Genomic DNA, 12,414 nt, shown 5'->3' with positions numbered 1-12,414 from the left:
GAGTCGTAAAACCCTAATTACTATGTGCTACGTGTTGTCTGTTTTGATATGAACGTGTTTTGGATATTTATTGAGTGTTTTATAGTAAGTTACATATTTTATATCAAAACCCGTACAACTCAAACATTGTTTTAAAAGCCCGCATTTCAAACAAAATCAGTGGCCCTATTTTGCCAAAAATGACCTATACCATATCGCTATTCTGAACCCCTAGACGTTTTACAAATTTACCTTTTTCTCGAAAAATGACTTTTCCGGACCACTTCGGGTACCAAAAACCCCACAAAAATCATATTTTTATTTTTATATGATCATGAAATTATCATACATCATTTTTCTTTGCATTTTTGTAATATTCATAATTTTTGGGATTTTTTAACATTTATTTTGTATTTATTAGATATTTAAAAATTCATTATTAATACACAAAAATTATAAAAATTGGGGCCAAATATTTTTATTAGATGTGTAATTAGCCCCTGAATTTTATTTAGGGGTATTATTTTCCATAATGTAAATAGCCTAATTTTTATTAATTAATTAATAATTAATCATAAAAATTCAGAAAATTAGGAATTAGGGTTTGTGTTGGTGAAGAACAAGCAGAGAATCAAATCGGATTTTGACGGTGATTCTGTTAACCAAATCGATCATGTAAGTATCCGTTTTGAAGCTTATTGATCGTAGTTTTCGATTATGTAATCAGTTTTGTTGTCTGATTTCTTGATTTTAATTTCGTGATTTTCGGATTTATACTCGAATTGGGAGTTTTTATTTGGTTGATTATTTGATGTTTTTGTTGATGGGAATGAGTAGATCGTCGTTTTTGCAATCGAACCGTACCGGTTACATCGAGTTTGGCTTCGTTTTTGGCGTCGCCGGAGAACCGTCGTCGCGGCGGCTGTTCTTGAGTTTTCCGGATGTAGATCGATGAAGGAGGACAGAGGACGACAGGAGGAGGTGTCTGTGTTGCTGTGGAACAGAAACGGTGAAGAAACGGGGTTGATATCGCCGTGTTCAGCCGTGGTTCGTTCGCCGGAAAGCCACCGGCATCGTTGCCGGCGACGTGTTCTTGGTGACCCGAGGTCGACCCGGTTTCGACCCGGGTTTGATCCTCAAAAGCCCCAACCTGTTTCCTATTTCCTGTTTCTGATTAATTTAGTATTTAATTATATTTTACAAAATCAAATCAGTTTTAATAAATTCTAAAAATCTAATAAAAATTAGATTTAAATTCTGAAAATTATTATAATTAATTTCTGAATTATTTTATTAATTTAGAAATTCGAAATTAGTTATTTAATTAAATATTTAATTATTTATCTAATTATTTATTAGTTATTAATTAATTAATAATTAGGTAATTAATTAATAAATAGGATTAAAAATAATTGAATAATATGAATAATAATTCGTTAATTAGTTGAATATTGCGAGTAACTCGTATCTATACGAGTATGGATTCTTTAATTAGAATTATTATTCGAGCGATAATTTATTTATTCGAAGAGTGTCGTAATGATTATTCGTATCGAATAATTAAATACAGATAATTAATTAATTAATTAATCGTATAAGTTATAATAATAACAATAATAGTTCGATAGTTATACGAGGAATGCGTGTAGCTCGTATTTATACGAGTAGTTAATCGTTGAGTTAGATTATGGTGCGAGTAATAATTATTTATTCGATAAATAGCGTATCAGTTAATTGTATCGATTGATTATTTGTAAATAATCGATCTAATCGAGTAAGTAATAATAATTTATAAATAAGTGTAATTAATCCTAATAATTAGGGATTAATTATTTTAAAATACAATAATTATTAATTAATTATTTAAAAATATAATTAAGGATTATTTAATTATAATTAATTATTTATAGTTAATTATTAATTAATTAAATCTTGTTTAATTCATAATAATTAAACCGTTAGTACGATTTGAGCGAAACGAAGACCGCTAGACTCAGAAAAATGAAACAAATCCAATAAAAATAATTGTAAATCATAATTTCTTCCGAAAGAGAGTGGTCTTGTGTTAGTTAATTGTTTATAGGCCCTAATAGGGGTATAATAGAGTCAAATAAATTCTAAAAAATTATAATAAAATCCAATAGGGTTAGTTAATACAGGTATAAGTCTAGTATCGATTTTAAAAGTATTTATGAGTCCAAAAATCAATTATTTGCTTTATGTGCTATGTGCTTTAAATGATTATATGAACCTTATGTGCTATCTAATTATACGTGCATATATGCGAGTCAGTTAGAAACGCATGGGTAGATTGATAGGGTTACATGGTATCAATTCGAGATACGCGTATATAGTAAGTTATCTAAACGACTATCTTTCTATGATTGATTCAGTATCAGCAAAGCAGATCAAGCAGGAGACCGAAGGCGGTGAGTTGAACCGGGTTAAGTACGCGCCATACAAGTTTTTCCCCTATTCTAAATCCAGAATAGTGAATTATATCCCATTTTCCATATCAGTTACACTTTGATAATTCTTGTTCATATACACTGTTACACAATTATTGATTCTTGTTTCTATTTCATTTCGATTCTTGATTTCTCCCAATTTATTGAATCCTCTATTCATATTCCAATACTTTTATCCTTGTTATATATACTCTGATATATCCTGATGTTGGGATACATCAAAAGCATTCTGATTGTTCCGGATGCTAAGATTTGGACTGGATGGTTACGATACGGGCTGGGTTTTACCCAGACCATTAATTAATAGGCCGTAGTTGCCTGAGTACTCCCTATGTTGGTTGGGTCTATGCAGTTGGGTATAGATCCGCACTGTATCCTGACTGATCAGCAGGGTATAGTGCATAGTTAGTTCTTATTTCCAGTCTTGTTCATTTGGCACTCGCCAGTGTTGGTAAATTATTATTCTATACAGATACAAATGGTTGTTCAAACCATTAGATTATCGTTTCATTTATTCTTCTCTCTTTATACTATCTATATTGTTGCAGGCTTGTTGAGCAATTTTGGCTCATCCCCTCTTATTGTTATTCCTATTGTTTTACAGTTTAGGTAGAGAATGAAACCCATCAGAACCCGCATAGTCAAGAAGCGAGTCAAGTAGCGGGACCCACCAAGAGTGTTCATCCCTATCCCAGAAGAGAGCTTTGAGTTACCAGATCAGGTGTAACAGGATATATAGTAGTGTTGGTTTGAATAAAAGTTGGGTGGTGAGAATGTAGATAGGATAAAGTTTTGTAACAAAGAGAGTTCTTGAGACAGATTATTTTTATGTGGGGTTGTAATAAAGTTAGTGTATCGTTCTTGTTTTCAACTCTTAACCTTAAAATATCCTGAGTAGCAGTAGTTCGGGGTAATTAATATATTTATATTCCGCTTGTACAGGTTTAGTTTGTAGTTAGTATTAATAATGTCCAAAATCTATACCCCGGATTTGGAGGGTGTTATAGTTGGCATCAGAACTTAGGTTTTGACCCTAGAAAATAAGAACATTAGGGTTAAGATAAGATAGGAAGATCATATAGGATAGAAGTAAGAATGTTAGGGTCGCTTGTTTATGTGATTAGAAGTTATGAGTTTTAGGATTGTGATTTGATTGTTTTTGTGTTATTATTGTTATGTACATTAGGATTGTTATGTGATTAGAACAGATATTTGGTGTGTAAGATAGTGATACAATTCGTTTCACAAAAATAAAACTGATATGTTAGATTTTTATATCAAGTAAAAAAATGCAAAACTAGAATTATAGTGGAAAATTTCATAATTGATTTGATTCTTTTTAACCATATAACTATTTTTGCAAGTACCAATTTCATATTTGATATTAATATAATAATTTTAATTCGTGTTTCGCACAGATTATGAACTACAAATATTAATTCGATATCTTTAGTCTCGAGCCCGTGTTTCGCACGGGTTATCAACAACTCCTTATGTCCCTGAATATTTTTCCTTTTTGTGTTGGACACGTTTGCCAATGCACACTTTTGATTGTTAATATCTTTAGTTTCGTATTAGTATTAAATATAAAAATTTCATTGTATTAAAGTACTCATAAATATGAATCCAACAAGATCACTCATGACTGTATTTGATCTTATAGATTAGATGTAAATTAGTAGTCAATCGCTTATCATGAATAGTGTAAAAAGTCAAAACATGAGATGTTTTTTGGGACGGAGGGAGTACCAACTATCTACTTATACTAATAAGCGAAAACATGTTTAGGTCCCAAATCTTGGTACTCACTAAAAAATTATACAACTATTTTTAAAGCTTTATGTAATAAAATCTCAACTGACGAAAATTAACTTATACTCTCTATAAATTTTATTTTCCTTTAATTTTTATTTGTTACAGAACATTCAAGCGTCGGTTTACTTTAAAATAATCGTATTAGTAAGTTAAAATGTCAGATTTGTATAAGTAAATAATTAGGTGCATGCATAACTAGAACTATACATTAAAATTTTAAATTTACACTTAACTTCGATTTTTTTAACTACATATTTTAACAACATTTTATCTATTATATTTAGATTTGTATTTTGCACAGATTATGAGTTTCAGTTTTATGCAAATAATAATGTGATATTATTATGTTTAATTACGGGCCCATGCTTCGCGCGGGTTACCAACTAGTTATCATAAGTCAATTCCCCGTCGGATTCAAAATAGTACAGTGTCACTCGACCACCAACATATTGAGTTCGTGGTGCCCATTTTAACCTCCCACCATGATATAAGAAGCCAAACAGCTAAAGGCTGACAAAAGAGCACAAGCAAGGTTTGAAAAACAGCTAAAGTCAAGTCAGGCTGAAGAACAAAAAGAAATTGAAGACAAAGGTGAAGATGAAGCTATGGGGGACATAGTTGGTACTGAGATGGAGGAAAGAAGTAAGGAAGAATGGCAGAAAGGGAAAAGAAAGAAGGTCAATGCAAAGAGAAAGAAGGTAGAGAAGACTGAAGATACCCAATCAATATCCAAACCACTACCCTCTATTCCTGAACCAATTGTACCTGACCCCTTCATGAATGTTCATGGTGAAACAATCATTCCCAAGGAGGAACCAATTGATTGGGACACCATCAAATTGCCCACCTTCCTAACTTCTTCTCCACCATCAAAGAAGCAGAAAAGAAGAATCAAATCAACACCCTCTAAAGCCTCAATCAAATTCACACAGAAGCCTAAGCCTAAACCTCAAACCTCTAAAGATGATTATGTTCACATCTGTGACATAAAAGAACTTTCAGACATTGAACTCTATCTGGATGAGCTGGAGGATGTAAGGGGAATAGCTGCCTACAGACAGCTACCAGAAAGATTAGTGTTCAAATACAAAGGAGCTGGGGAAAGAACATGGCCTCTTCACAGAATTCTGAATGAAGGCTACTCTACCTTGATTAGAGTCTACTCAGCCATACAAAAGGATTCTGGCTTTACCAGGACTGCCAGGACTGAGATTCTCAACAAGATTGCCAACATCAGGAAAACTTGGAGGGAGCCCAATGCCTTGCCTAGAACTTTACTCATTCAAGAGAGAGGTATTACAATTCACAAATCACCTCATTGGTTGATGGAGTTCAGAGACAACAAAGGAATCAGAAGATTTTTCAGAATTGAAGATCAGCTAAAGATTGCCAGTAATGAAACTCTCAAAGATATGCAATCTAAGTTAGATATTAATGAAGAAGATGAAGCTGAATTCTACAGACAACTTCAACTTCAAATAGAGGAGAATGACAGGAGGCTAGGAAAGAAAACCAGGGATCAAAGGAAAAGAAAGTAATTTGCTCAGGCTAAAGGAACACCCTTGGAAACAATGTATTTCTTCAATCTCATCTCAGCATATACATTTTTGTAGCACTTTTGAATTTCTGCTATGTTACAGTTTATATATTTGTTAAGTGTTTTGTTATCATCAAGCTAAACCCAAATTTATGCCTACAGTTCTAGTAGACATAAATAGGGGGAGATTGTTAGGAATATGTGTATTAGTTTGATGATAAGTTAAGTAAAACACTTAAGTAGAAATCTAGTGTTTGTAGCCTCAACGGATAAGACCATCTTGGCTATCCGTTGAAGGAGTAGCCTTACTTAGCAATAAGTTTGGTATTGTAGCACATTTCACTCTCTAGTTTCAAGTTGTAATTCTTAGATGTTGTTAGGAAATAATCAGTCATGTTGACTACTAATGGATGTACAAATAGGAGGGCTAATTGTAAATATTTCATGCCTTGTAATTTTGTATAAGTGAAGAAGTGTCAACGGATATTGAAGACCTTCAACGGATAAGAAACAAAGCTTCAACGGTTGTCTCTAATGCTTCAACGGATAAATATCCATCAACGGATAAGTGCTTCAACGGATAAAGCTTCAACTGCTAGAGCATCAACGGATAAAGCCATCAACGGATGAAAGCTTCAACGGATGCTCAGTATCATAGCAGTTGATAGTGACAGTTAACAAAGCTGACAGAGGCACATGGATTGACAGAGATGTGGTAGCCTATTTCAGGAACAGCAGAAAAAGCAGCCGTTTTTAGTCTGGTTCAAAATGGAAAGTCAACAGATAATTCCATATTACACTGGATAAAAATGGAATAGAAACAAGTGAAGAACTATTTTCTTATTGTACTTTATCTTTGTCTTTACTTGTAAACTTGGTGATATATAAACCAAGTAGTAGCTAGTAATTAGGATGAATTTTTCCCTGAGCTGTTTAGAAATATCAAGAGAGAAAATCATCTAGTTTGTACTAGGAAGCAGCTGTGATTTAATTTTAAATCACAGATTTTCTGAAATAACACATCTCTGGTGGAACAACAAATCCACCAGAAAAGTTTTTAAGTTCTTTGTATTTATTACATTTGTGTTTGAATATATATCTGTCTGCATCAGCTCCAAGCAATTCACACACATTTGATCACTCAAACACTTAGCCTTACAAACTGCTCAAAACTTGAAAAAGTTTTGAGATTTACATTCAACCCCCCTTCTGTAAATCTCATTGTTAGTCCATTGGGAATAACAATTTCTTATCACCACACATAGTAAACTTGAAATCTACTATAAATGTATGTGCAGGCACTGCTCAAATATTATAGAGTACTTTCAAGCACTTGTTAGTTGCTACACAGACATATATTAGCGGTATCATCCGTTAGTTTTATGTTTTTGTAGTTCTTAATGTTTGTTTTCTTGATCTTTCAATCAACTTCATGTACTTATTAGATTATTTGAATGATTTCTTATTTTTGGAGATCATGAGTATATACATCACAACTGCATGTTTTTTGTTTGTTAATGATCAGTGATTGAACGTGAATACATCGTACAAGGAAGAGTTTCGAAGATGGAGAAATCAACACACAGAAATGAGGCCATGTTGACAACTAAAGTTAGCTTTGATCAACTTCAGAAGGTACATTATTTTCAATCATGAGTGTGTTTTGTGTTATGTTGCTGTGTATGTGGTTTGATTTCTATGCTTAGTTGTTTGATTTCAGGAGGGTTTCTTTTATAAATACTAAGTTCCATTTTAATTGACTTTTTATTAACTATTGAGAAGTCAAACATCAGTTAAAATGAGAGTAAATTTATGGGGTAGAATTGATGATGTCCTTATCATGGAGTTATTTTTAATTAAATTTTTATTAGTATTTATTATGAAGAGTACCCTTTATTTATTTATTGAAGAAAATAAGTTCACTCTAGGAAAAGGTATCATGGTGATCATTTCGATACTTCTTCAAGGTCTGCCAATAAGTTCACTCTAGGAGATCACATTAATTATAGCTGTGGTAGAGCAAAACGCACTTCTGTCACACCGAAAGCTCAGTGCATCCATCTAGCTGCATTACCCTCCCATAGCCTGCAGAGGGATGTTCAAGCAAAGAAGGAATTTACGCAAACACAAGCAAATGCATCAATCGAGAAAAACTTAAACATCGACACATCACAAGCTAATGACAAGGGTTTCTCCCTTTTCCATTTTGGCAGTCCATTTGCTCTTGCTGATGCATATAAATCAGATTCTCTGCCAGAGTATGCTGTTGGAGGTCTTTCTTTAAACAAGACTAACCAAGATAGTAAAGGTAATCTCACATGCAATACAAAATATTTCATTGAAGAATACAATCTATTCGCGTCTTGCAAGGGAATATCATTTCCTATCTTCTAAGTTAGGAATGAGAAGGTTCCTATGGCCTCTGATACTTCAGTCTGGAATGTGTCCTCTCCATATCCAAACCAGTAAGCTTCTTCTCATAGGAAAATTTATCAATCTCTGATGCTTGATTGTTTCATTTGTTTCATTTATCTTCCTTTTGGTAAAAAGTGCAGTTGAGAATTTAAATTGTTTGATTTTTTTAGCATATCAGTTCATTTCTTTTGTAAAAAAAATGGATTAGTGGGGATTACCAGGCATAATTTGTGAATGCCGCTTGTGGATTATCAGACATTGAACCTTTGATCACTCGTCAGAGTCGGATCATTAAACAATTTTTATTTTTATTTTGTTCCTGGACTCGCTATAAGGCCCAAACCAACAGCTCTCCAATTCTTACGAAATTATGTGTTTGATCCAATTTTCTTATATAACCCAACCCAATAAGACATTACATTTAAAAGATATGAGATAGATTTTGATAAAAGAAAACAAGCAAGAAAAAATTTACAACATGCTTCATCATTGAGTCTCGTTAAAATTATAATATAATATTCAACACTCTTATCTATTAAAGATCATTACAAACTTTCAAAATCTATGATCAAAATACTACTAATTTCAATCAATATCTAACATAGAAAACATAGATACTCCATCTAAATTGAAATCTAAATATCATGTACTTTTTTCATTTACCAAAGATATCATTTCCCAAAGATATCAGAGCTTAAAATACAGTCACTTGAGAACTGGATTTTGTTTGGAAGATTGGATTTGACCAAATAAGTAACATAAATTTGGATTTGAATTTTATTTCAAATTCAAAATATTAATATTAGAATTCATTTGAAAATTTAAATTGATCACTCCAATCATAGCATTCAAAACCTATAGTTTATCTAATAAATATTGGAAATTGATAGATAAACTCCAAAATTTACTATTTAAGCTTCAATTGCCTTGTAAATAACATCACTATCCATGCCAAAGACAAAATTAATGAATTCACATGTGTTCCATATATAATTTTTTGACCTCTTTATGATTTGTAGAATTTAGTTGCTATCCCAACCAACCCAAATTGTCACAATATATTATGGATTCTCACTATTTATTGCGAATACTAAGACAAATTAATACCCTCAAGAAAAGCTGAAAAGGTCTCAAAAAGTCAAAAAAGAAAAATAAAATGAGTGAATCTTTCATTAATGATATGAATGAAATAATCCCTAAGATATTCAAAAAAGTAAATAAAAAAAATCCAAAAAAACCATGGTCTGAAAAACAGCTGGTAATAATTTCTTATCACCACTCGTAGTCAACTTGAAATCTACTATAAATGTATGTGCAGGCACTGCCCAAATATTACAGAGTACTTTCAAGCAACATATATTAGCGGTATCATCTGTACGTTTTATGTTTTCGTAGTTCTTAATGTTTGTTTTCTTGATCTTTCAATCAACTTCATGTACTTATTAGATTATTTGTATGATTTCTTATTTTTGTAGATCATGAGTATATAAATCACAACTGCATGTTTTTTGTTTGTTAATGATCAGTGATTGAACGTGAATACATCATACAAGTAAGAGTTTCGAAGATGGAGAAATCAACACACAGAAATGAGGCCATGTCGAGAACTAAAGTTAGCTTTGATCAGCTTCAGAAGGTACATTGTTTTCAATCATGAGTGTGTTTTGTGTTATGTTTTTGTGTATGTGGTTTGATTTATACGTTTAGTTGTTTGATTTCGGGAGAGCTTTTTTGTATGAGTACTAATTTCCATTTTAATTGACTTTTTATTAACGTGTTGAGAAGTCAAACATCAATTAAAATGATGAGTAAATTTAATGGGTGTAGAATTGATGATGTCCTTGTCAAGGAGTAATTATTTTTAATTAAATTTTTATTAGTATTTACTATGAAAAGTACCATTTATTTATTGATTTGTCGAAATAAAACAAAAATGTTGTGTCCATAACTGATGTTAGTGAAATTACATTATTTTCAATTATATGTATGGCTTGATTTATATATCTTTTTGATATCAATTAAAATGGGATAAACAGTGTAGAACTCATGATGTCCTTGTCATTGTTAAATTTTTATTAGTATTTATTATAAAGAGTACCATTTATTTATTGATTTGTCGAGATTGAACAAAAATGTTGTGTTCATAGTTGATGTAGCGAAGGTACATTGTTTTCAATTATGTGTGTGTTGTGTGTGTGATTTGATTGCCTCGGTGTTTGGATTTCACCTTTGTTTTTTATAAATATTACTTCCCTCACATTTTAAGTTATTTTTTTCAACTGTAATCAAACATAAATTAAAATGGGACACTCGTAGTTTTTATAGGAGTGTAGAACTGATGATGTCCTTTTCATGGAGCAATTTTTAATTAAATTTTTATTAGTATTTACTATAAAGAGTACCAGTTATTTATTGATTTGTTGATTTGTCGAGAATGAACAAGATAAACTGGAGTCTGGGTATTCAGTTTGTGTTGCATTTAATATGTTGTTGTGACTGATATCAAATGTATTGATTCTTTTCTGTTGATGTAGTTCTGGAACGGTTTGACACGACATGGGCGTCAGGAGCTTTTGAAAGTTGATAAACAAACATTCCTGAAGCAAGTTCGTAAGGTCATCTTTTGTTCCAGATGTTTTCATTTTTTGGATGAAGAGTTTTCCCGGATTGTCAATTATGGGAAGTCTTCCAAGCAGGACGGAGCTGTTGCTCATCTTTCTTGCAACAGACCGGGAATTCCAGAATCTCAAATTGTTGGTGGTTTGTCTCAATGTGATGATCAAGATCCTTCCGTTCATCCTTGGGGATGTCTGACCACAACTAGGGATGAGTCACTCACTCTTTTGGATTGCTACTTTCAGTCGAGCTCTTTTAAGGGGATCCAGAAGGTAATCACCCTCTACGTCCATTGATCAATCATTTACTTTTGTTCTTTATGTTTGGTAACTTATTATTGCCGTCTTTGAACCAGGTGTTTGACAATGCCCATACAATAGAATGTACGCGCAAATCGCTTTACCCTGCTGCTTGTGGTATAGGAGGTCGGAGATGGAAAGGAGCTGCATCAAGGGAAACCTGTGCAGTGCATACAGTAGGGATTCCTCTTGAGAAATTGGTCGAATTTTGGTCATCCCAAGGAGAGGAATCTCGACAGTCTATTTTGAAGATTAAAGAAGATGATTTTGTTGAAAAATTAAACTTCAGGTTTGACTAAAGCATAGATTACGTAAAGCTTATAATCTTTATATATTATAACACTTTTTTTCTTGCATTTAGGCCTTCTTCATTTGTCTTATTGATAAGGCGGTTGAGGAAGTTTCTATTTATGTCCGTGCATTGATCTAAAATATGTAGTCTTGTATACAATTAAAACAAGAGGAATCTAATGCAAAAGTAAATTGAAATACTAGCTAATCATGATTTATTGATTTTCTGCTATCAACTAAATTATGCTAATGTGCCAGGATTGAAGACATGAAGTTCTGCAAAAATTGCAGAAAGAATATTTTGCGGGAGTTTAAGGAACTGATGAGCAGAAGTAAAGAATCTGGCTTTCCCTTTCATCATAAGGTGTGTTTTGATGTTTATGGTATAACCTTGCTTCTAGAATTTAGCAGCAGTTAAATTTCTGTTGTTGTAACATTACTTTGACAGTCATGCACAATTTTTTGATGATGATGCAGTTGCATTTCATAGCCTTTTCATTTTATGTAGTAGATGCAAATTCATTTTATTTTTCTGTTTAGATATCCCATGATACTGTTAAAGCTAATACATCGATGGAGAAGCAGTATGTTCATTCCAGGCTAGTGGTTGGCGATGGTTTTGTCTCAATTACTGAAGGAGAAAGCATTCAGGACCTATTTAAGCATGGCGAAGAGATTGTGAAAGTGGTAAGTAGGTTCTACAAGGCTCGTCATATATCTGGTTTTGGTAATAAAATTAATTTAGTTTCCCTATTTCTTGCGGCGTGATTTAATATTCCAGTTTATTTACAGGATAATAGTTTACTGGATAAGAATGGAAATAGGCTGGATCGAGCATGTTCTCACAGCCGAAAAGATGCAAGGACTCCTGAATTTATAAGGAAAGTTCTTCTGGATGCTGCCACAGTCTTTTTCAAGGAACAAGTATGTTCAGTCTGTTGGGTATTTTACTTTGATTTTTGTTTGTTGTGTTGTTATTAGATAGATTTGGGAT

Source organism: Apium graveolens, chromosome 10, assembly GCF_009905375.1.
Source record: "Apium graveolens cultivar Ventura chromosome 10, ASM990537v1, whole genome shotgun sequence".
Classification (NCBI taxonomy): Eukaryota; Viridiplantae; Streptophyta; class Magnoliopsida; order Apiales; family Apiaceae; genus Apium; species Apium graveolens.
Note: the sequence above shows the minus strand (reverse complement) of the source record.